Here is a 5,815-nt window from a genome sequence, read left to right as displayed (position 1 = left end):
TAGCAAGCTGCAGTGGTTAAATAGCAATTGAAACTTTGTCTCGGCGTAAAAAATGGTACTGCAATCTATAAATCTAGAAAATGGTAATACAATCTATAAATCTAAACTAGAATATTATTACTGTTACATATAAATATATATATTATATATTATATGATTCAATATATATATATATAATTAGTTTTATTCGGTTCATTTTATATTGGGTTTCAAAACCAAACTGCAATCATCCTATCAGTTCGGTTTTTATTCGGTTTGGTTACTAATTGGTTTAATTTTTAATGGTGCGGTTTTATTCGGTTTTTGCGGTTTCGATTTTTATTTTGGTTTTCGGTTCGGTTTTGCTCATCCCTAATTATATTATGTTTGATAGGTATGCTTAAGAGATTTAGTCATCTTAGGTATTGCGCGGGAGATGTTAGTGTTTGTGCCCTAGAGACAACATTATTATGTTTTGTTTATGACATTTTGTTGAGTGGCATTTATGACACTCTATTATGCTCTAATAAGTTTTGAATTGATGCATTTGTACTCAAGTTGTTAATTATTTTAACGCGTTTTCTAGTATTTTTGCATTTCAGGAATTAATCCGTGAATCAGGTAAATTAGCATTGTTTTGGTGCTAATATGGTATCTAGGTGGTGTTGGAATAAAAGCTCGCGAAGACCGGCTAGAGGCTGCAAGAAAAAGAAAAGAAATTGTATTTGGCAGAAGTCCAGCGCGCCCGTACTGATCAAGCGCGCGCCCGCGCCAGAAGTACAGAGAGCCAGCGCGCCCGCGCTGATGAAGCGCGCGGCCGCGCCGTGTCGGGATAATAAAATTCTGATTCTACTACAATTCTATTTTCTGGACTCCTGGGTTGATTGGGCTGCTATATATTGATAAATAAATATTGTTTTTAAAGGGAGAGACTTACCATAGCACGAGGAGAAGACGGCAAGAGACCTATAGCACAATTCAACAAAGGCGAAGACAATCTAGTTTATTCTTGTGAATCTTTGTTTTGAGTTGTAATCTTGGATGCTCGTTTCTTGTTTTGTTGAACCTATACTCTTGTTTGTACTTGGTTTTAATTATTCATTATAAAGACTACATTTTTTATATCATGTTTTCATCGGAACCCGCGTTGATGATGAGTCCGATTATGGGCTAATCGTTATTGTGGGGTTCTAGCGGATTTATTTATGGATTTCTTTAGTTAAATTATTTGATGCTTTAGTATGTGGTGATTGTATGATATACTAGTTTGGTTGTGCGTATTCTTCTTATGAGCGTCGCGAACTTATAAGATAGTGTGTTAATTCTTAATGAAGCAAAAGTGAATTTAAGGATTTAGAACTTTCCATGCTAGCATAGGTTCATGTATTGTATGCATGATTCATAGGTAATTTTAACCATCTTACTTGCCCTGTGTAATCAAGATAGATGACTTGTGCTTAAATCGTTATGTTGTCAAATTCTATAGACATATAGGGTCTCAATATAATTGGTGTCTACTCAGCTTCTATCTCTTTTGTGGATGTCTGGTAGTATGGTACTTGTGCAACGAAAGTTGGCGTTTATCACTTTCGTGCTGTCTGATTAGTGTCATCACCATTGCATGCTAAGGTTAAGAACAATAAGACTATTGAATGAAGTACTTAATGAAGTTAGAATCCCATGTTTGTCATATTTATTCATTCAATCAATCTTATTCTCGTAGTTGTAATTATTAGTTTAATTCTTAGTTATAAACAACCCCAGTTAGTTATCGTCTTTGCATTAAATAATAACCATACATCGTTGCTTAGGTGCGTAAATTAATTAGTTAACCAATACAGTCTATGTAGGAACGAACTAGAAAATATTTTATACTACTTGTGAACTCATATACTTGCGTGTAATATTAGCGCGTGTTTAGCGACTAACAAGTTTTTGGCGCCGCTGCCGGGGACTGCAGTGTTAATTAATAGTTTATGTGCTTTCCATCAGTGGTCATTAAAGTTCATTGACCGGACATTGTTACTTATCTCCTTCCTTGTCTTATTTCAGGTACTCTAGCGAGGGTGTATGCATACGCGTTCGCGTACTCGTAAGAGAATACTGGATAAAGCCGAGGAAGAACTTGTGGTAATTCGTAGGGAAGTTGTTGGGGAAGAACAGAAGGTAGAAGAAGAAGAGAAAGTCGAAGAACCAGTTGTAGTAGCAATGGGAGATCAAGCAGAAAATCCGAAGGCTTTGATGGACTATTCTCAGCCTAGGATTAATGACATTGAGTCAAGCATCGTTAGACCAGCAATCAGGGCTAACACTTTTGAGATCTAGGCAAGCACGATTCAGATGATACAGAACTCAGTTCAGTTTGGGGGTTCTCCTACTGAAGACCCCAACATGCACATCAGGGATTTTATCGAGATCAACTCTTCCCATTCTCTCTAAGGGACAAGGATAAGAGCTGGTTACATTCTCTACCACCAGGGTCTATCACCAAATGGGAAGATCTAGCTTAAAAGTTTCTCACTAAATTCTTTCCTATGGCGAAGACTGCTGCAATCAGGAATGCTCTTACTCAGTTTGCTCAGCAAACTGGAGAATCTCTGTGTGAGGCTTGGGATCGATATAAGGAGATGCTAAGGAAGTACCCACACCATGGCATGCCTGATTGGATGATTATTAATTGCTTCTACAATGGATTGGGTGCTACTTTTAGACCCATGCTCGATGCAGCATCAGGAGGAGCCTTGTGGGCTAAAAGCTATGATGAAGCTTATGAACTTATTGAACTGATGGCTGCAAATGAGTACCAGAATCCTTCCCAGAGACTGACTCAAGAAAAAGTAGCAGGAATTCTGGAGTTGGATGCAGCAACTGCTATCGCTGCCCAACTTAAGGCTTTGACAATAAAGGTGGACTCTTTGGCTAATTATAGAGTTAATCAAATCACCAGCGTCTGTGAGCTTTGTGCTGGTGCCCATGAGACTGATCAGTGCGTAATTTCTAGTGAATCAGCTCAGTTCGTGAGCAACATTCAGCGTTCGCAGCATCCAGTGCCAGCCACCTATCATCCCAACAACCACAATCATCCTAATTTCAGTTGGAGCAATGCTTAGAATGCGGTTCAACAGCCTTATCAGCAGTACCCAGCTAAATAGTACAACCCCCTGGGTTTTCAGCAACCACGGTATACACCTAGACAGCAACTCCAGATGCGACAAGCCAACGAAAATCTGAATTAGAGGAGTTGAAGCTTATGTGCAAAAGTCAAGCTATCAAGACCTTGGAAAATCAAATTCGGCAAATTGCCAATGCCTTTCTAAATCGTCATCTTGGTACATTACCTAGTGACATTGAAGTGCCAGGAAAGAGGGAAACTAAAGAGCAGGTAAAGGCAATTACTTTAAGGTCTGGAAAGGTTGCGAATTCTGAAAAAACTCAAGAGTTGACTGAAGAAGCTGAAGCTGAGAAAGAAGTAGTGCAGCAGGATAAAGAAGTGGAATCAAGGAAGACTACTATTGAGCACACTCCACCTGAGGGTAATATAGGGGAGAAACAGATATATCCTCCACCGCCCTTTCCAAAGCGGCTGCAGAAGAAAAAGCTGGACAAGCAATTTGAGAAGTTTCTGGAGGTGTTCAAAAAACTTCATATCAACATATCTTTCACCGAGGCTCTCGAGCAGATGCCTAGTTATGCAAAGTTTATGAAAGGTATTCTCTCGCGGAAGGTCAAGCTAGATGATTTGGAGACTGTCGCTCTCACGGAGGAATGCAGTGTTGTACTGCAACAGAAGTTGCCTCCGAAGCTTAAAGATCCAGGAAGTTTCACTATTTCGTGCACTATTGTAAAACTATCTTTTGACAGATGCTTATGTGATTTGGGAGCTGGCATCAATCTGATACCCTTGTCAATCTTCAAACAATTGGACTTACCTGATCCCAAACCGACTTATATGACCTTGTAGTTGGCCGACCGTTATATTACATATCTGTGAGGTATTATGGAGGATGTCTTGTGTAACACCCCCAAATCCGGGGTCGGAGATCCGGGTTGTCACGAGTTCCATTTCCCTTAATAATACTTAATCTTAATAAACAACCAACTACTGCGTACTGTGACCTCACAATATACACACATACCACAAGTTATAGTCTCAGAGATGAACACCAAAAATAACACAAGTCATTTTATTCCACAATTATAAGTCATTACACCTCAAAAGGGTTTCTGAAAAAATTTACATATTATTTGCCATTATTACAATTCATAAATATAAATAAGTATGTTACATCAACAGTTGAAACTCTAGCCTGTAACATCCCCAAATCCGGGGTCGGGGATCCGGGTTGTCACGAGTTCCATTTCCCTTAATAATACTTAATCTTAATAATCAACCAACTACTGCGTACTGTGACCCCACAATATACACACACCACAAGTTATAGTCTCAGAGATGAATATTCAAAAATAACACAAGTCATTATATTCCATAATTATAAGCCATTACACCTCAAAAGGGTTTATGAATAAATTTACATATTCCTTGCCATTATTACAATTCATAAATGTACATAAGTCTGGCACATCAAAAGTGAAAAACCTAGCCTATTGGTAGTTCCTACCTCAGCTACAACGGCATCAACGCCTACAGAAAACTGCGGAACGTTTCCTAACCACTCACGAATTGGGAGCTTGATCCTGTTCATCTTGTCTATCTGTTGTTGTGTGATGAAAGAAGAAAGCAAGGGTGAGCAAGAAGCCCACCAAAATAATATGTATGAATGAAGGCAGAGAGTCAATGACTGGAGAAGAGATTAATACCAAAAAAGATGATAAGGGAATAATGAGGTATTCCTACAGAAATTGGGTTCCAAACGTTTAAGAGCGTAAGGACTGGATCTTAGATAAAATCCATAGCTCGAGGAATAAGATTTAGGGCAAACCCTAAATGTGATAGTCAGGGAGGTTGCCATTAAAAAAGGAGCCCATAACATAATGAAGTGGAAAACAAGGATTTTAACGTATAAGATAACCCTAAGTATGGGAGAAGGATGAAACATTTCATACTAAGGAAATAGAAAGTCGAGTAAGGAAAGGAGACCTAAGACGGTACTCCTATACGTCAATTCATGGACCTGTCTAAAAAGAACTTAGACTATTATCCCCAACCACCACCCTGAGGAGACAGTGCGGTGGGAAATTCTTTCAGGACCTTTAAGTCACTAAGCTCTCAGAGCTCCAAGGAACAAGCAAACCCAGTAGAGGCGAGAGCCTGGCTAAAGGAAATATAAGAATCATTTGAGATTCTAAATGATGGACGAATCACAAAAGTCTGTTTTTGTCACTTACCCTCCTAAGAGAGAGGCCACCCGCTGGTAAAAGGCCAAGGAAGTCATGGAACCATAGGTTATGATAAATTGATTAAAGTTCAGTCAATTTTTTTCGAGAAAGTAATTCCCAAGGTTATGAAGATAGTGTAAAAGCTTTAGAGCCAGAGAAAAGGCGGACGAGTATGATAAATTATGAATCTAAGATTGTAAAAGTTGTCAAGATTTGTTCTGAGGACTAGAATCCCAGAACGACGTGATGTTTGAAGTCAATGATTAGTGGGTTCATGAAATGATTGTAAGAGAAAGGAAAATAAAGAGAAACTGAAGTGGAAAGAAATAAAAAGGCAATACAGTTTGAGGAATGATAAGGGAGCTGGGTATGAGGAAACCCTAAAGACTCGTAGCAATAGAAATAGAAAAGTATGTAATCGTCAGGATGAGGGTGATTCATTATGAGTTAAAGTTGATGGTTGAAGGCATAAGTGATACATATATTTTATCCCCTGTAG

At 38.7% G+C, this 5,815-nt stretch overlaps 1 non-coding gene across 1 annotated transcript; it reads right to left on the bottom strand.

The window, feature by feature from the left end:
• Nucleotides 1-2,528: 2,528 nt before the first annotated feature.
• Nucleotides 2,529-2,635, bottom strand: LOC141722926 (small nucleolar RNA R71). The gene has a single exon (XR_012575922.1). It is a non-coding gene; the product is annotated as a small nucleolar RNA R71 (small nucleolar RNA).
• Between the last annotated feature and the right edge of the window lie 3,180 nt (nt 2,636-5,815).

The sequence above is a fragment of the Apium graveolens genome, chromosome 4, assembly GCF_009905375.1.
Source record: "Apium graveolens cultivar Ventura chromosome 4, ASM990537v1, whole genome shotgun sequence".
Taxonomy (NCBI): domain Eukaryota; kingdom Viridiplantae; phylum Streptophyta; class Magnoliopsida; order Apiales; family Apiaceae; genus Apium; species Apium graveolens.
Note: the sequence above shows the minus strand (reverse complement) of the source record. Positions and strands in the feature narration are given on the sequence as shown.